The sequence below is a fragment of the Rana temporaria genome, chromosome 1, assembly GCF_905171775.1.
Source record: "Rana temporaria chromosome 1, aRanTem1.1, whole genome shotgun sequence".
Classification (NCBI taxonomy): Eukaryota; Metazoa; Chordata; class Amphibia; order Anura; family Ranidae; genus Rana; species Rana temporaria.
In genome coordinates, this window is record NC_053489.1 from 77,320,765 (window position 1) to 77,341,244 (window position 20,480).

The 20,480-nt window shown below is 44.3% G+C and overlaps 1 non-coding gene across 1 annotated transcript; it reads left to right on the top strand.

The window, feature by feature from the left end:
* The first annotated feature begins 18,145 nt into the window (after positions 1–18,145).
* On the top strand, positions 18,146–18,304 carry LOC120925723. The gene has a single exon (XR_005746923.1). It is a non-coding gene; the product is annotated as a U1 spliceosomal RNA (small nuclear RNA).
* Positions 18,305–20,480: the final 2,176 nt, after the last annotated feature.

Below are 20,480 nucleotides of genomic sequence, written 5' to 3' on the forward strand. Positions count from 1 at the left end.
CGCAGGAGCGCGATTCTGGGAGGACGTCCATGGACGTCCTCCCAGAGTTAAGCAACCACCTTGTAGATGTATATCGTCTATAGGGCGGTTGATAACTGGTTATAACCAACTAATAGTATGCAGTCTAAAGGTCTGGGGGTTGTGTTTATTTGGTGCAAATCAATAGCTGGTGTTGGTGCTAATCGCATGTAATCGCTCACACACGTGGTTAGGGGGTCCAAATTATGATCTGGCATACAGACCCACTGCATTCAGAAAACAGCCCTGCTTCTATTTGTTTACTACCTCTCATTTCAGACTTCTCTTTCACTTCACTGGTTGTACACCCACCGGCCACTTTATTAGGTACACCTTGCTTGCATAAATTCAACAAGGTGTTGGAAACTTTCCTCTGAGATTTTGGTCCATAGTGACATGATAACATGTCAATGCACTTGCTGCACATCCATGATGCAAATCTTCTGTTCCACCACATCCCAAAAGGTGCTCTATTAGGTTGAGATCTGCTGACTGTGGAGGCCATTGGAATACAGTGACCTGATTGTCATGTTCAGAAAACCAGTTAAAGATGATATGAGCTTTTTGACATGGTGCGTTATCCTGCTGCCCTATCAGTACGGCATATCAGAGCCCATCAGTGCCACCTATCAGTGCCCCCTATCAATGCTCCCTATCATTGCCCATCAGTGCCACCTATTAGTGCAGCCTCATCAGTGCCTCCTTATCAGTGCCCACCAGTTTCCGCCTCATCAATGCCCATCAGTGCTAGCTATCAGTGCCCATCATTGCCGCCTCATCAGTGCCCATCAGTGCAGCCTCACCCATGCACATCAGTGAAGGAGAAAAATTACCTGTTTGAAAATTTTTATAACAAACTGAATGAAACAAACAAATGAAAAAATGTCGTTGTTTTTTTTTTTAATTTTCAATCTTTTTATGTTGGTTTAGCAAAAAATAAAAAACCCAGTGGCGATTAACTACCACCAAAAGAAAGCTCCATTTGTCTGAAAAAAAATATAAAAATGTCATATGAGAACAGCGTTGTATGACCACGCAAAGTGTGACTGCGCTGAAAGCTGAAAATTGGCCTGGGCAGGAAGGGGGTAAAAGTGAGGATTTCTGGAGGTAAATGATAAACATTGAATGGAAATAATGGTAGAAAAGTAGTCAGCAACAGCCAAAACATCTAACCAGGGCCATGCCGCCCATGAAGCCAATCAAGCCAGCATCCTCAATCAGCGCTCATGGAGGCACAATGGGGGGGGGGGGGGGGGGGGTGGTACTAAGGCAGGAGTGTCCATACCAGACATTCTGTCCTCAATGCATGTTCAGACCCTGGGCTGTGCAGGATTATCGGTTGTTATGGTGCAGACGTATGATGCTAAACTTCTCTAATATGCACAGTAATTACAAATGCTCTTTTAACTGAGAATCATTCATAGGTATCTTGTCATTGTGATAGAATTATGAATACTCCAGACCTGGCATATACTCTAGGGAGACCTGGCTACTCTATAGAAAATGTACAATTTGTCTGTGAGTGTAAGTGACCTTACAACCTGCAACAATACAAGTTTTATAAAAATGATTAAAATAAATATGATTTCAAAATGTATGTGAGTATTAACTTTTTAATTAAGGCATTTTGATATAGAGAATATTTTTAATTCAGTCAAAAATGAACACACATTATCATCGATTTTACCCAAATTATGAAAAGACCCCTTGATTTATGTGTTTTTTATGATAAAATTTATGTTGAACCTATACTGTAAAGATAACGGGGCAGATCCACGTAGATCGGCGCTTCTCTCTGCCGGGCGCAGCGTATCTAAGATACACTACACCGCCGTAACTTACTTGATTTTTTTTTAAATCCACAAAGAATTTGCGCCGTAAGTTACGGTGGCGTAGTTTATCTTTGGCGGCGTAAGGGCGCAGAATTCAAATGGATGTGATGGGGGCGTGTTTTATGTAAATACGTCGTGACCCGACGTAAACAACTTTTTTTTTAACGGCGCATGCGCCATCCCTGGGGGTATCCCAGTGCGCATGCTCGGAATTTAACCGGAACAAGCCAATGTTTACGACGGTGACGTCATTCTACGCAAATTCCTATTCGCGAACGACTTACGCAAACAACGTAAAAAATTCAAAATGCGAGGCGGGAACGACGGCCATACTTAACATTGAGTACGCCTCATAACAGTAGCTTTAACTATACGCCGGAAAAAGCCGAACGCAAACGACGTAAAAACAATGCGCCGGCCGGACGTATGTTCGTGGATCGCCGTAACTAGCTAATTTGCATACTCAACGCGAAATTCGATGGAAACGCCACCTAGCGGCCGCCGAAAAGTTGCATCTTAGATCCGACGGCGTACTAAGACGTACGCCTGTCGGATCTACCTGAGATGCCGTCGTATCTTGTTTTGTAGATACAAAACAAAGATACAACGCGGGAAATTTAAAATTACAATTGATGGCACAGTGGTGACAATTGATGGCACAGTGGTAACAATTGATGGCACAGTGGCGACAATTGATGGCACAGTGGCTGTGTTTGCGTTTGTATGGCATAGTGGCTGCGTATCAATAGATACGCCGGGGTAATGCTTTTGTGGATCTGCCCCAATGTATTTACCAGCTTAAAAAGATAAAGCTTTTAAAGAGTTCCAGAATGTTAACAATTTATAAATACATTTTTACTGACAGGCCAACAAATAATGTTTATTGGCTCACATAAGTAGAGAGCCACATGTGTGCTAACTGTCTACAATGACACAGTAATAGAAGTTGTAGCTTAGATGCACCGGCAGTGTCAGGCTAATGAATAACTGACATATGAGGCCACCAACCAAGGGGCGAGGAACGTTCATTATATGCCTTGTTAAAAGAAAAAGTCCCATACATGATATTATACATTATATCACACAAGGAGTTGTGTTTACAACAAACTTAAATCCATAATTATTAACTTTACCTGGATAAAAGACACTGCAATAATGATTTTTTTTAAATAATATTTCAGGCATGTCCAAGTTAATGAATCAGTAACTAACCAATTACATTAAATGCTCAGTAAGTGTCTAATCATTCAGGTTAACATAATTAATAATTAAATCAATTAAGTTCTTATGATCCACTGCATTTTTCATAGAGATGGCAAAGGCAACCGGCTTTTTTTTAAAGCATGTATTTCTTTATTTGGTTGAACATCTACATGACTGTACAATTGTTATTTAGAAAAGAGATATGTAAGACTATATGGATGATACTAAAACGACTGTTCGACATGGTAGTGCCATGGAATACAACAGATTTTAAAAGTGTGATTCAGGGTTAGCATTTTAAAATAAACTCATATAGCTGTGTAAATGTATCGAAATCCTTAAATGTAACTTGTTGGGGTTTGGAGACCACGCTAGACTTGCTTGATCAGTCATTGGTCGTGAGTTGGTGATAAAGTGGGCGAGCAGAAAAAAATCCCTTCCAGTGGTTTGCGCCCAATCTAAGGCTGGTAACAGTGAGCCTTGTTAGGGCTGGGGTTGCTTTCTTTGGGTCTGGACCAACAATGGAAATCCTGCTTTAAGTACCCCTCGCCCGCATGACATGCTTCAAGTTTAATTTACAGAATAAAGACAGTTGTCGTCACATAGCAGGAAGTGCCCAAGCAAGGCCCTAATTACTGGATCAAGGTATTATTGTAATAAAAGCTGTAAATTTAAATATATCACAAACCAGTGGCGGCTGGTGCTCAAAATTTTTGGGGGGGCGCAAACAAACAAAAAAAACACCCAAAAAAACAATTGCAGCCTCACTATGCCCATCAAACGCAGCCACTGTGCCCATCAAACGCAGCAACTGTGTCATGAAATGTAGCCACTGTGCCATCAACTGTCGCCACTGTGCCATGCCATCAATTGTTGTCACTGTGCCATCAATTGTCGCCACTGTGCAATGCCATCAAACAAAGCCACTGTGCCATCATTTATCACCACTGTGCCCATCAATTGTCACCACTGTGCCATGCCATCAAACTCAGCCACTGTGCCATCAATTGTCGCCACTGTGCCCATTAATTGTCACCACTGTGCCATGCCATCAAACGCAGCCCCTGTGCCATCAAATGCAGCCACTGTGCCATGCCATCAAACACAGCCACTGTGCCATCAATTGTCACCATTGTGCCATCAATTGTTACCACTGTGCCATCAATTGTCACCACTGTGCCCATCAATTGTCATTACTGTGCCCATCAATTGTCACCACTGTGCCATGCCAAACACACCCACTGTGCCATCAATTGTCGCCACTGTGCCCTGTAACATGCTGCCAGATTGCGCCCGCCCGGCACTTACCTTTCTGGGGTCAGACATTCTTCTTCCACCGTCCCTCGATGTCTTCTCCCACCCTCGATGACGCTTCAGCCAATCAGGTTAACGGTAACCAGAACCGGAGAACCTGAGTGGCTGAGACGTCTGTCGGTGTTAACCAGAGAACCCCCCCCCTGTGTGTCCCCTGGTTAGCTATTTGGAAGCCGATTACAGCCCTCAGGTACTTCCAAAGCCAACCAGCTGCCGTTATTCAGATGGCCAGCGCTCACCAGGGGGCCGGCCATCTGAATAGTGGGCGGCAGCGACAATGCATGAATCTATGTATTGTATTCAGTCGCGGTGCAGGAGCGAGAGGGGGAGGTGCTCCTGTGCCCTCTATGGATGCACCGCCACTGTCACAAACAACTTTTGAAATCATATTAACATGATATAGAACATTTCAAGCATGGAGCCACAGAAAAGTAAGCTTCCAATGTTACATGTGCACCAAAGATTTCAACACAGTTAAGCCTCATGCCCACGGATGTTTTAAAAAAACGGGCTGTAAAGCTAGTACGCCAGGGAAAAAGAGATGTATTTTAACACGATTTTTTCCGCATTTTGCACTGAATTCAATGCACGTTTCGCCGCGCTAGCTTTCAGCTTTCTTTTTCTTTTTCTATTTAAAATCAATAGTTCCCTATGGGAGCCCATTGATTTGAATAGAGGTCGTACAAGAAGTAACAATATGATCCGACTTGCGGTGTGACTTTTGTGCTGAGAATCTTGAAGGGGAACCCCCGCAAAAATGTAAAAAAAAATGTGTATGAGGTTCTTCCCCAAGACAATTTTTTTTTGGTGTGGGGGTTCCCCTTAAGATCCATACCAGACCGAAGGGTCTGATATCGTCTTGGGGGGGGGGGACCTCACGCAAAATATTTTTTTTACCTTTTCGCAGGGTTCCCCTTCAAGATTCTCAGCACACAAGTTACACCCCAACTGTGACCTCTATTCAAATCAATGGGCTCCTATAGGGAACCCTTGATTTTGAATAGAGAAAGAAACACCGGACGAGACTTAACACAGCGTTAAGCCTCGTTAAATCGCGTTTAACACCCTTTGCCAGCATCTGACATCTTTACAGCTCTAACGCTGGAGCTTCTGGTCCTGTTTTATTTTTTTGCAGCCTAAAAATGACTATGCCATTTACAGCTCAAAAACATCATGGTGGGCATGAGGCCATAGGCTAACATGGAGAGGCGTTTTTAACCACTTCCAGACCTGCGCACGACGATGTACGTCCTATTTTTAAAGATTGATATCTCGGTAACGGCAGCAGCTGCTGCCACAACCGAGGTATCGATCTTTAGTGTGCACGGTCTGGTACATGATAACGGCGGTCTCCGCCGCGAGATCACGGTTATTGGTGGCGGGAGAGGGCCCCCCCCCCTCCCGCCGCTCTCCCGCGCCCTCCGCCGCTTACCGGAGCCGTCAGTAGCGGCGGAGGCGACCGGGACCGTTCGGCTGCTGACTGGGGACGAGACTGAAGGAAAAATCTCCTTCGCCCGTCCCCATAGCTCTGCTGGGCGGAAGTGACGTCAAAACGTCAGTCCCGCCCAGCCTCTTAAAGAGACAATTTTTTTTTTCATTTGAAAAAATGACAGTTTCAATTTTTTTTTTGTTTTTTTGCATTTTAGTCTAAATATGAGATCTGAGGTCTTTTTGACCCCAGATCTCATATTTAAGAGGACCTGTCATGCTTTTTTCTATTACAAGGGATGTTTACATTCCTTATAATAGGAATAAAAGTGATCAATTTTTTTTTTCAGTGTAAAAAGTAATAAAATAAATAAAAATAAATAAGAAAACAAAAATTTATTTTTTTTAAAGCGCCCCGTCCCGACGAGCTCGCGCGCAGAAGCGAACGCATAGGCGAGTAGCGCCCGCATATGAAAACGGTGTTCAAATCACACAAGTGAGGTATCGCCGCGATCGTTAGAGCGAGAGCAATAATTCTAGCCCTAGGCCTACTCTGTAGCTCAAAAAATGCAATCTCTAGAATTTTTTAAACATCGCCTATCGAGATTTTTAAGGGTAAAAGTTTGACGCCATGCCACGAGCGGGCGCAATTTTTAAGCGTGACATGTTGGGTATCATTTTACTCGGCGTAACATTATCTTTCACAATATATAAAAAAATTGGGCCAAATTTATTGTTGTCTTATTTTTTAATTCAAAAAAGTGATTTTTTTGCCAAAAAAAGTGCGCTTGTAAGACCGCTGCGCAAATACGGTGTGACAAAAAGTATTGGAATGACCACTATTTTATTCTCTAGGGTGTTAGAAAAAAAATATATATAATGTTTGGGGGTTTTAAGTAATTTTCTAGCAGAAAAAACTGTTTTAGTCTTGCAAACACCAAATCTGAAAAACACCTAAGGTCTGGTTAAGCTGCAAAAAAACGCTCATAAAAATGGCTGTAAAAACGTCTGTGGGCATGAGGCCTTATGATTGAAGGGAAGGGGAAGCTTATATGAAAATGTAGTGCTTGGGTTTAAATCGATTTTAATTTGGGTTAATCTATTAATGGGTGCATCGATTTTTGTTTTAGTTCATTATAGTCATGAACCTCAACCATGAATATCTAATGCAAGCAGTATTACTAGTGCTAATGTTACATTCGGCTTTGAAGAATAGTAGTGAAAATTCTTCTTTTTTGTTTTATTCCATAAACAAACTAATGATCATCAACAAAACAACATGCCGGACATCAAAACTTTAAAAAACATGCTTCATCATCTTGACACATATTGGGCAAGGAGCGGGTGATCTGTTAAACCAATAAACTTTTTTCCTTTTACTTTTGTCAGTAGCCCCCTGAGTTACTACAGTTTACATCCATCCATCAGAGGAGCAGCACGGTTACTTGAATCTCTTCTCACTTCACTTAATTTCAATTTGTTCAAAGTAATGTGATCCTGACCTTTCCAAATAACCTGCTGCACAGGTTTGTGAAGCTGTAATTATCAGCAATAAAGGAGGGTCACCACCTAATTCACTGGTCCCTTAATGATTATGGTCTCACGGCCCTTTCCCTACGCATGAAAAGAATTTAGACCTGGGCTACAAGAGACAAGTTCAATTCAGAGGCTTAAAGTGGAACTGTGGTGTATCTGAGTACCACAAACCACACATGTGATTTTAAGGGGTTGTAAAGGTAAAAAAAAATCCCTAAATAGCTTCCTTTACCTTGGTGCAGTCCTCCTTCACTTACCTTATCCTTCGATTTTGCTTTTAAATGTCCTTTTTTCTTCTGAGAAACCCTCACTTCCTGTTCTTCTGTCTGTAACTCCACACAGTAATGCAAGGCTTTCTCCCTGGTGTGGAGAAAGCCTCTTGAGGGGGGAGGCGAGCAGGAGTGTCAGGACGCCCACTAACACACAGCTCCTTTCTCTATCTGCAAAGTATAGAGTGTCCTGACCCTCCTGCTCGCCCCCTCCCCCCTCAAGAGGCTTTCTCCACACCAGGAAAAAGTCTCCCATTACTGTGTGGAGTTACAGACAGAAGAACAGGAAGTGAGGATTTCTCAGAAGAAATAAGGACATTTAAAAGCAAAATCGAAGGATGAGATAAGTGAAGAAGGACTGCACTAAGGTAAAGGAATCTATTTAGCTACAAAAAAAAACAAAAAACATTAGGGCTTATTTTCAGGGGATGTCTTATTTATTCACGACATGTACAAAAATAAGTTTCCCCCCCTGACAGCTAAGGAGTCAGCATTGTGAAATTCTGTAATCCCCCCAAAAAAAGTAAAGGTCTTGTAAAATCATGTAATCCGTTCTTTAAAAAGATTACAGTATATGATGTGCAGTGTGTCTCCTTGTGCAACTTTATTGTGGAAGATACCTATTAACAGCGCTGCTAGGCGCTCACATGACACGCCGGAGCTCTTCTTTCCTGCTCTGAATACTGTAGAGGGAGAGGCCAAGATCCCTGCTCCAAGCATTGCAGAGGGAGGGGCTGCTGACTTCTGCCCGGAGGAGAAGAAAAGCTCGCCAGCTGGTCACGTGAGCGCCCAGTGGAGCTGTAAATAAGTTATTTTCCACAATAAAGTTACACAAGGAGACACTATATACATTATATAATCTTTTTACTTAACGGATTCAATGATTTTACAAGGACTTTAACTAGGGCTTATTTTCGGGGTAGGGCTTATTTTTGGGGAAACAGGGTATACAGTGCCTTGAAAAAATACTCATACCCTTTGAAATTTTCCACATTTTGCCATGTTACGACCGAAATCCTAAAAGTATTTTATTGGGATTTTATGTGTTAGGGCAATTCAAAGTGGCACATTATTGTGAAGTGGAAGGAAAATGATAAACGCTTTTCAATTGTTTTTACAAATAAATATGTGAAAAGTGTGGCATGCATTGGTATTCAACCCCCTTTTTTCTGATACCCCTAACTAAAATCTAGAGGAACCAATTGCCTTCAGAAGTCCCCTAATTAGTAAATAGAATTCCCTGGTGTGAAATTGAATGTCTTAATGCAGCTGTTCTGTAAAGCTCTCAGAGGTTTGTTAGAAATCCCAAGCTTTGAACATCTCACAGAGCACTGTTCAATCCATCATCCAAAAATGGAAAGAGTATGGCACAAATGCAAACCTACCAAGACATGACCACCCACCTAAACTGACAGGCTGGGCAAGGAGACCCTTAATCAGAGAAGCAGCCAAGATACCCATGGTAACTCTGGAGGAGCTGCAGAGATCCACAGCTCAGGTGGGAGAATCTGTCCACAGAACAACTATTATTCGTCCACTCTACAAATCTGGCCTTTATGGAAGAGTGGCAAGAAGAAAGTCATTATTGAAAGAAAGCTATAAGAAGTCCCGTTTTCAGTTTGCAAGAAGCCATGTGGAGGACACAGCAAACATGTGGAAGAAGGTTTTCTGGTCAGATGAGACCAAAATTGAACTTTTTGGCCTAAAAACAAAACGCTATGTGTGGTGGAAAACTAACACCGCACATCACCCTGAACACACCATCCCCATCGTGAAACATGGTGGTGGCAGCATCATGTTGTGGAGATGTTTTTCTTCAGCAGAGACAGGGAAGCTGGTGAGAGCTAATAGGAAGATGGATGGAGCCAAATACAGGGCAATCTTAGAAGAAAACCTGTTTTCTTCTAAGACTTGAGACTGGTGCAGAGGTTCAGCTTCCAGAAGGACAAGGACCCCAAACATACAGCCAGAGCTACGATATAATGGTTTATATAAAAGCATATTCATGTGTTGGAATGGCATAATCAAAGTCCAGACCTAAATCCAATTGAGAATCTGTGGCAAACTTGAAAATTGCTGTTCACAGACACTCTCCATCCAATCTGACAGAGCTTGAGCTATATTGCTAAGAAGAATGGGCAAAAATTTCACTCTCTAGATATGCAAAGCTGGTAGATTGCAAAAACTAAGTGAACTTCTCTCCTTTTTATCTGCTTTCAGGTGTGATTTTTATATTACCCACACCTGTTACTTGCCCCAGGTGAGTTTAAAGGAGCATCTCATGTTTGAAACAATCTTATTTATCCACAATTTTGAAAGGGTGCCAAAAATTTTGACCAGCCCATTTATGGAGTTTTGTGTGACATTATATCCAATTTGCTTTTTTTCCTCCCTTTTTTTTTGTTTTGTTCCAATACACACAAAGGGAATTAACATGTGTATAGCAAAACATGTGTTACTGCAATACTTTTCTGTGAGAAATACTTGATTTTCTGGAAAGAAATTCCTGGGGTGCCAACAATTTCGAACATTACTGTATATACATATGTTTTGGTCATGCCCAGCTTTATCAATGTATTGGAAGGACTTGTTTTCTTTTTCCTTACATTTCCCCATTCCTCTCACACCGGAGGTTGGATTGCTGGGAGTGCTTAATGACTTGATATCTACAATTCATGCTCAAACTCTGATACGCAAGTTTTATTCTATGCTAGGAAATTTATTCTGTTACACTGGAAGAGTGCATCTGCTCCGGATATCCAAATGTTGTACCGTATGGTGAATAAGGTTATACCTATCTTTAAGTTGTTGTTAGGTTGTTCTGGTCATTGATATTTGGATGGGGGGTGGTTGGGGTGTGAGCGGATCCTGGAGTGGGGGTGGGTGGGTGGGAAGTCAGGGCAAGTTGCATGGGCGAATGTGTGTGTGAGTGTGAGTGTGGTCAGTCTGAATGTACTAAGACTGTGAGGTATTTCAACTTTTAAATACGTAATGTTATAAGGCGTGGGGCCAGTGTGGTCCACGGTGAATACCCTGACTCACTTGTTGTTATGGGTTCCTCCGTTGAGGAACTGGGGTAATTACTCTCAGGAGAATGTATATGTCTGTTAAGATACTATTGAATCTGCGCCATTCTATGCAAGAGATGTGACCGTTAATGTGCCTTTTTGATGATTGTATCTGCAGAAAACAAATAAACAAAGTAAAAAAAAAAAATGCTTTAAAGAGACCCTGGCACCAATTAGCAGGTTAAAGGACAGAAAAATAAAACATGTATATGCTTATTTGCATTGTTTTTTCTCTATATACTAGCTGAATACCCGGCGTTGCCCGGTCTTCCTATCTTAACCTTTTGGGGAGGAAAATCATAGTAATATAAATATACCCATCTTTTATATAAGGGTGTAGGTAAGGGTTAATTTAAGTGTCATATATTTTTATTTGGCATATAAGTAATATGTGTACCAGGTATTATTGAAATATCTCCAGGCGTACAGAAGTTATGTGGGAACATACATGTCCCATTGATTTGCATGGGACTTTAAACAAAAACCCCGACCCTCACAAATGGGGGTAGTTAAGGGATAAATTAACTATCCTATAGTTTAAGTGGACATATAAGTAACATGTGACCAAGTGTTATCGAAATATTTACAGCCGTTTGGAAGTTATGAAGTAACATGTATTTCCCATAGAGTTGAATGGGACTTTAAAGGAAAACACCGACCATGGCAAATGGGGGTGGGTAAGGGTTAAACCACCTATCCTATGTTTGTTGCTGACATATAAGTAACATGTGTGCCAAGTTTCATGTTAATATCTTTAGCCGTTTGGACGTGATGCTGGAACACACACACACGTTGAGTTTTATATATATAGATATTATTTATAATTCACCTTCAGTGTATGTCAGAAAGTGTCAATTGCCTGGCATGGCTTAACCACTTGCCGACCGCCACACACACATATATGTCAGCAGAATGGCACAGGCAGGCAAATGGGCGTACAGGTATGTCCCTTTGAATTTGCCGCCTTGCAGGCGCGCCCACCTCACGCCGCAGGTCCCGCAAACTCAATCTTCGCCGGTGGCCCTTAATCATGGATCCCGAGAGGCAGGACGGGGAGACGCCGATGTAAACAAGGTATTTCCCTGTTCTGCCTAGTGACATGACAGGGATGTTCTGCTCCCTGTCATCGGGAGCAGTGATCTCTGTCATGTCAGTGGTAGCCCACCCGCCCTACAGTTAGAATCAATCCCTAGAACATACTTAACCACTTGATCGCCCCCTAGTGTTTAACCCCTTCCCTGACATTGTCATGTATACTGTAATCAGTGGCTATTTATAGCACTGATCGCTGTATAAATGTCAATGGTCCCAAAATACTGTAGTGTCAAAAGTGTCTGATGTGTCCGCCATAATGTCGCAGTCCTGATAAAAATCGCAGATCACCGTCATTACTAGTAAAAAAATAATAATGAAAATGCCATAAATCTATCCCCTAGTTTGTAGACGCTATAACTTTTGCGCAAACCAATCAATATACACTTAGTGCAATTTTTTTACCAAAAATATGTAGAAGAATACATATCGGCCTAAACTGTGGAAGAAATAATTTTTTTATAATTTTTGGGGGGGATATTTATTATAGCAAAAAAGTTAAAAATATTGCCTTTTTTTCAAAATTGTCGCTCTTTTTTTTTTAGCGCCAAAAATAAAAACCACAGAGGTGATCAAATGCCACCAAAATAAAGCTCTATTTGTGGGAAAAAAAGGAAGTAAATTTTGTTTGGGTGCAACGTCGCACCACCGCGCAATTGTCAGCCAAAGCAACGCAGTGCCGAATCACAAGAAATGGTCAGGAAGGGGGTAAATTCATCTGGGGGTGCCATAGCCCCCTCCTCTTCTGTGAGTTTAATTACTGTCTGTACTGACCCAGCTAACCTCCGTAACCAACCTTTTAGGACACAACTAGGGGGAGGAGCAAAGGGGGAGACTATAGAGCAGCACTTTTCAACCACTGGGGTGTCTTGAGGTTTCCTCAGGGTTACCTTGGCAAAAATGACCAAAATTTGTATACAGTACAAGCCGGCATGTGGATGAAGCCTTCCTTTTAGTTACACAAAGCCACAGGTTTTTCTTGTTCACCATTACAAGCTTCTAGCTGCTGGCATTCTAAAGACCAATGGCACGCATCATTAGTTGATAAGGAGGATGACAGTCACCAGCATAGCATCCTTGTTTGACCCTCTCCTGCCCCTCTACATCAGCGTTGGGGGTCACATTACCTGAGTAATAAAGAAAGGGAGAAGAGAAACATTGGAATACTAGTCAGTACCAGTTTTCAAAAGTGTATTTGCTTTGGAAGAATAAATCACCTCTACCGTTGGGTGTCCTACTTGTGTGGTTGTTGCTGCATTATGTAAAACTATTAGAATCATTTTTACATTTGAGAATGGGGTGCCTTGGGACTGTCCATAGTATTTAAAGGGTGCCTTAACTGAAAAAAGGTTGAGAAACACTGATCTAGAATCTCACTTCAGTAAACAAGAGAGCTCATCGGTTGCATATGCCTTCCTTTTGCTGTAGACACCCTGGGCCTGATTTACTATGCTATGTGCGCTGCGCTGGTTCATGCGTTAATTAGTACTCCGGGTGGAGGCTTAATTGGGCGCATGAACCAGCGTAGCAGCCGGCGCATTGAAACTAATATGTAAAGCCGCGCCGAACTCCCTATAGAAGTCTATGGGAGAAATCAAAAGTGTTCATTTTAAAGGCTAATCTGCAAGTTTTGTCCTAAAAAGTGTTTGGGGACCTCAGTCCTGCCCCAGGGAACATGTATCAATGCTTTTTTTATTTTTTAAAACGGCCGTTTTTTCGGGAGCAGTGAAATTAATAATTCTTAAAGTGAAACAATAAAAGTGAAATATTCCTTTAAATTTCGTACCTAGGGGGGGTGTAATGTCAGCATGTGAAATAGCGCATTTTTCCCGCACTTAGAACTCCCCCTGCACAAAGTGACATTCAGAAGGAAAAAAGTCATTTAAAAATTCTCACGCGGCTATAATGAATTGTCGGCTCTGACAATTCTAAAGGGATTCATTCATAAAACAAACAAAAAAATGTGTAGGGGTTCCCCCAAATTAAATTACCAGGCCCTTCAGGTCTGGAATGGATATTAAGGGGAACCCCGCCGTAAAAACCAAAAAAAAAAAAGACGTGCGGTTCCCGGCAAATATCCATTCCAGGCCCTTCAGGTCTGGTGTGGATTTTAAGGGGAACTCCACCCCAAATTGAAAAAAAAAATGGCGTGGAGTTCCCCTAAAAATCCACACCAGACCCTTATCCGAGCACGTTGACCTGGCCGGCCGCAGAAAAGAGGGGGGGACAGAGTGCGGCCCCCCCCCCCTCCTGAACCGCACCAGGCCACATGCCCTCAACATGGGGAGGATGTCCCCATGTGGATGGGGACAAGGGTCTCATCCCCACAACCCTTGCCCGGTGGTTGTGGGGGTCTGCGGGCGGGGGGCTTATCAGAATCTGGAAGACCCCTTTAACAAAGGGGACCCCCAGATCCTGGCCCCCCCCCTATGTGAAATGGTAATGGGGTACATTGTACCTCTACCATTTCACCCCCAAAAAAATGTCAAAGTGTTAAAAATGACAGTAGCCGGTTTTTGACAAATCTTTTAATAAAATCTTCTTTTCTTCTTTCCTTCGGGTTTCTTCCGCTGCTTCTTTCTCGGGTCTTCTCGTCCACATCTTGCCCGACGTCTTCTTCTATCTTCTCCGTCCGTCCTTCAGCCTTCTGGTCACGCATCTTGCCCGTTGTCTTGTCCTGTCTTCTTCTCCGTCCTTCCGCCAGCCTCCTCGCATCTTGTGTCTTCTCCGGTCTTCTTCTCGGTCCGCCAGCCTTCTCGTCCCCGGACCCAGCGTTTGAATTTGATTTGGCCGTCGTGTTCCCGCTCCTGGGACCCGCCCCCCTCTGACGCCACAAGTAAACTCCTTAGAAGGTCATGTGCGTCAGAGGGGGGCGGGGTCACATGAGTGTGACACGGCGGGAACTTCTTCTCCGGGCGGCGCGATTGAAATTGAATTCCCCCGCTGTGTGACGCTCTGTGACCCCGCCCCCCTCTGACGCACATGACCTTCTAAGGAGTTTACTTGTGGCGTCAGAGGGGGGCGGGTCCCAGGAGCGGGAACACGATGGCCAAATCAAATTCAAACGCTGGGTCCGGGGACGAGAAGGCTGGCGGACCGAGAAGAAGACCGGAGAAGACACAAGATGCGAGGAGGCTGGCGGAAGGACGGAGAAGAAGACAGGACAAGACAACGGGCAAGATGCGTGACCAGAAGGCTGAAGGACGGACGGAGAAGATAGAAGAAGACGTCGGGCAAGATGTGGACGAGAAGACCCGAGAAAGAAGCAGCGGAAGAAACCCGAAGGAAAGAAGAAAAGAAGATTTTATTAAAAGATTTGTCAAAAACCGGCTACTGTCATTTTTAACACTTTGACATTTTTTTTGGGGTGAAATGGTAGAGGTACAATGTACCCCATTACCATTTCACATAGGGGGGGGGCAGGATCTGGGGGTCCCCTTTGTTAAAGGGGTCCTTCAGATTCTGATAAGCCCCCCGCCCGCATACCCCCACAACCACCGGGCAAGGGTTGTGGGGATGAGACCCTTGTCCCCATCAACATGGGGACATCCTCCCCATGTTGAGGGCATGTGGCCTGGTGCGGTTCAGGAGAGGGGGGGGCCGCACTCTGTCCCCCCCCTCTTTTCTGCGGCCGGCCAGGTCAACGTGCTCGGATAAGGGTCTGGTGTGGATTTTTAGGGGGACTCCACGCCATTTTTTTTTTCAATTTGGGGTGGAGTTCCCCTTAAAATCCACACCAGACCTGAAGGGTCTGGTATGGATATTTGGGGGGACCCCACGCCATTTTTTGGGTTTTTTTTACGGCGGTGTTCCCCTTAATATCCATTCCAGACCTGAAGGGCCTGGTAATTTAATTTGGGGGACCCCCTTTTTTTTTTTTAATGAGCAATGACTCTATTCTTTATAGCCATGAGTACTTTAACCACTTGCCCACCGGGTTAATTCTGGCACTTCTCTCCTTCATGTGAAAATCACAATTTTTTTGCTAGAAAATTAATCAGAACCCCCAAACATTATATATTTTTTTTTAGCAGACATCCTAGGGAATACAATGGCAGTCATTGCAATACTTTTTGTCACACCGTATTTGCGCAGCGGTCTTACAAGCGCACTTTTTTTGGATAAAAATCACTTTTTTGAATTAAAAAATAAGACAACAATACATTTTGCCCAATTTTTTTATATATTGTGAAAGATAATGTTACGCCGAGTAAAATGATACCCAACATGTCACGCTTAAAAATTGCGCCCGCTCGTGGCATGGCGTCAAACTTTTACCCTTTAAAAATCTCGATAGGCGACGTTTAAAAAATTCTACAGGTTGCATTTTTTGAGTTGCAGAGTAGGTCTAGGGCTAGAATTATTGCTCTCACTCTAACGATCGCGGCGATACCTCACTTGTGTGGTTTGAATACCGTTTTCATATGCGGGCGCTACTCGCGTATGCGTTTGCTTCTGTGCGCGAGCTCGTCGGGACGGGGCGCTTTAAAATTTTTATTTTGGGTTTTCTTATTTATTTTTCTTTAGTTTTATAATTTTTTACACTGAAATAAAAAAAAAAAAAAAATGATCAGTTTTCTTCCTATTACAAGGAATGTAAACATCCCTTGTAATAGGACTAGTGTGTGACAGGTCCTCTTTATGGAGAGAGGCGGGGTCAATAAGGCTGGAAAGCATGGTATTGAAAAAATAAATAAAAGATCTCATGCTTTCAGCTGCAATCATGTTCGTTCAGCACAGTGGTGTAGTGTATAGCACTTTGACCTAGCAGCAAAAGAGTCGTTGGTTCGAATCCCGCCCGTGACAGCATCTGCATGGAGTTTGCATGTTCTCCCTGTGCCTGCGTGGGTTTCCTCCCACAATATAAAAACACGCTGTAAATCGGTTCCGGTCTAAATAAGCCCTAATATGCAGTAGTATATTTAGGTTTGGTTCTGCCCTAGGCCTGACTACATATCTGCACCTCCTAATAGAAAAATGACCCACCCCTTCCTGTCAAGGTCACACCCTGTTTTTGTATAACCCCGCCCAGTAATTTTCAGGGGACCCACACACTAGTTCTGGGGGGGCACTGGATTCCCTTAACCACTTCCATACCAGGCACTTACGCACCTTCCCGCCCAAGCCAATTTTCAGCTTTCAACACTGTCGCACTTTGAATGGCAATTGCGCGGTCATACAACACTGTACCCAAACAAAATTGGCGTCCTTTTTTCCCCACAAATAGAGCTTTCTTTTGTTGTTATTTGATCACCTCTGCGGTTTGTTTTTTTGCGCAACAACTAAAAAAAGACTGCAAATTTTGAAACAAAAAAACGTTTTTATTTTTTTAGGTTAATTTTTTTGTAAATAAGTTTTTCTCTTTCAATTACGGGCACTGATATGGCGGCACTGATGGGCACCGATGAGATGGCACTGATGGACATCGATGAGGTAGTACTGACGGGCACAGATGAGGTGGCATTGATTGGCGGCGCTGCTATGCGGCACTGATGGGCACTCATAGGCGGCACTGATGGGCACTCATGGGCGGCACAGATGGGCGGCACTTATGAGTGGCATTGATGGATACTTATGGGCGGCACTTATGGGTGGCACTGATGGATACTTATGGGTGGCACAGGTGGGCACTGATAGGTGGGCACTGTGCATGGATGGGCACTGTGGGGTGGCACTGATGGACACTGTGGGGTGGCACTGATTTTCCCAGTCAGTGCCCATTTGTGGGCACTGATTGGCATCTTTTTTCTTATTTTTTAATGCTTTTTGTTTTTTTGTTCTATATTTTTTTTGTTTTTGCACACCCTGGTGGTCCAGGGTGGGCATCCCTGGTGGTCCAGTGTGGTGATCCGAGGGGGGGCTGCGCTGATAAACAATCAGCGCGAACGTCCCCTGTCAGGAGAGCCGCCGATCGGCTCTCCTATACTCGCGTCTGTCAGACGCGAGTGAGGAAGAGCCATCGATGGCTCTTCCTGTTTACATCGTGATCAGCCGTGATTGGACACGGCTGATCACGTGGTAAAGAGTCTCCGTCTCCGTGAGAGACTCTTTACCGAGATCGGAGATGCAGGGTGTCAGACTGACACCCCGCATCACCGATCGCCACGCTGCGTGCCCCCACAGGCGCGTGCGGCATGAAATCCTGCAGGACGTCCTGTCAGGATTGTGTAACCACTTCCCGGACGTAAATCGGCCATAGGCTGGGCGGGAAGTGGTTAAATTGCATAGTTTTTCTCTCACTTCCTGTTTGGCTATGGGGCAGGAAGTGAAGGCAAATCTCCCCAATTGGACACAGATAATACAAAATAAACTGACAGGGCCTATAACCCTCCCTCACTCTATCCAAAATTAAAGAAAATAAAACTTGTTGATTATAGTTCTTGTCAGGCTTACCTGGCAGGGGAGACACCATGATCATGAAGGCGGTTCTCCCAGGGCGAGGCACGGCTATTGCACACTCTAGGCCGTGCTGATCGTGGTTGTCTTCCCTGCCGCTTCTCGGCCTTTTGGCTGGGACTGGGTGTGGTATCTGTCCTCATCAGTTGTCAGCGGAGCGCTGAAGCACCTCCTACATGGGGAGGGTGGATGCAATCCAATGATGTTATTGCACCTGGAAGGATGGTTTCAGCAGGGACTACGCTGTGCTGCCCGACAGAATACTGGGGGCCGGCCCATGGTTGAGTCTGAGCCATCTGGAAGGGTGCTCCTGGTGAGGATGGGTGCTGTGCTTGGTCTTGGTCTTTTTGCCGAGTTCTAGTCTGGCCTTCTGGCTGGCTGGTGTAAGTGCTATCTCTGTCAGCGATCCGGTAGGAGGAGCTGGTAATGCCCTGGGATATGACGGGGCAGGACCGTGCAAATCCGCCGGGTTGGCTGGCAGGGGTGGAGGGCTGCACTGGCCGGTTGGGGGGTCGGAGATGGAACGAAAAGCCTATGGTGCATGTGCCCCTGGAGTGGCAGTCCAGGGGTATCTGAAGATCACTGTGTGTGAGGGACACATTGATTGAAGGATACCACGGTCACTGCACCAGATACACGCTTTTTTTTAGCACCTGCCTCCTGGGCCGGGCCTTTTGGCTAGGACCGGAGGAATTTTTTATTCCTGGCCGGAGGGCCTGGTCATTGTTTCACCACAATGGCCACTTCTTTCACTCTCCTCTCCACTATCCCTTCCCCCACTTTATTTTATTTAAGCCTGTGTTTGTCACTTTTTTTGTCTTTTTTTGTTGTGCACGTTTTGTCTCACTGTGTGATTAGTAGGGTGCGGGTCCTCGGGCCAGCCCTGAACGTCTTGGGAGTGGGTGGACATGGCCTTCTGGCTTAGTTCGCCTGCTCTCATGGGGTCTCCCTTCGGGGGAGCCCCACCTAGTACTGGGAGGGTTCTGTTTCGGCAGTCCCTCCGAGGAAGTTGGGTCCGTGTCGGCTTCGGTTGCTCGGACCACAGTACCTCAGTCCCCGTCTGGAGCCTAACGCCCCGGGGGATCAGGGTTTGGGTCCCTCTTCACAGGAGGACCACTTGACGTTGCACCCGTCTGCACGTTTTTGTGAACACTCTTTATGTGTGTGCACATTTTTTCTGCACCGGGTGGAGTTTTTTGGGTGTGTTCACACGCCATAGGCTTTTCAAAAAAAAAAAAAAATAGTTCTTGTCAGGGGCGGACTGACCATTGAGTCACTCGGGCACTGCCCGAGGGCCCCATGCCACTAGGGGGCCCCATCCGGGTTGCCAGGCTCAGTAAAACCAGGGACAGTATGTAAAAATCTGTGGTTTTTTTAGATCTGTCCCTGATATGTCCAAAAATGACATGCTTTTAATGTGAATATCCCAAGATTTTAGCTGCCCGCCTCTGCACTACCTCCTGGCGTGGTGGTCATCTGTAAGCCAGAGGGGCCCCATAATCTTCTATTGCCCAGGGGCCCCATGAGTTGTCAGTCCGCCCCTGGTTCTAGTTTAAGCACAAATTTCATAGAGTTTTATTGAGAGCCCTAAGAAAATATAACCATGCCAATAGGCCAGGATAGAGCGTTGCTAATATGTAGGAATGTGTGTGTTAGAGCACCCCACCCAATGTTAACTAAAAAATTATTAATTTGCAAATAAGTATTATCTGCTCATTTTTTTGGGGATGTCTGCACCCCTGATAGTGACAACATTTGTGAGGTGTCTTCACCCTTTCTAATTCATTCACTTCCTGTCACATAGCCAAACAGGAAGTGAGGGTAAAACCTTACTAATATCTTTTCTTGGGGACACAGAGATCAATCTAAATAGTTTCCCATTATGTAAATTGCACTCTAGCATTTTGCTGTGGACACCCCAAATTATTAGGGATCTTGGACTTTGGGGTCCATGTACTAAAGGCAAATCCACTTTGCACTACAAGTGCAAAGCAAGGAAGAAAGAAAACAAAACAACTTTGCTTCTACAGGATTGGATGTTAAAACCATCAGTGCTTCCTCTCTGATTTTCAGCACCTATGCTTGTACTGCAGAGTGGCTTTGCCTTTACTAAACCCCAAACTAAATAATCATTTGGGGCAGGGATCCTCAAACTACGGCCCTCCAGCTGTTTTAGAACTACACATCCCATGAGGCCTTGTAATGCACTGACATTCACAGACATGACTAGGCATGATGGGAATTGTAGTTCCTGAACAACTGGAGGGCCGTAGTTTGAAGACCCATGATTTGGGGTGTACACAGCAGTGCTGGAGTGCAATTTG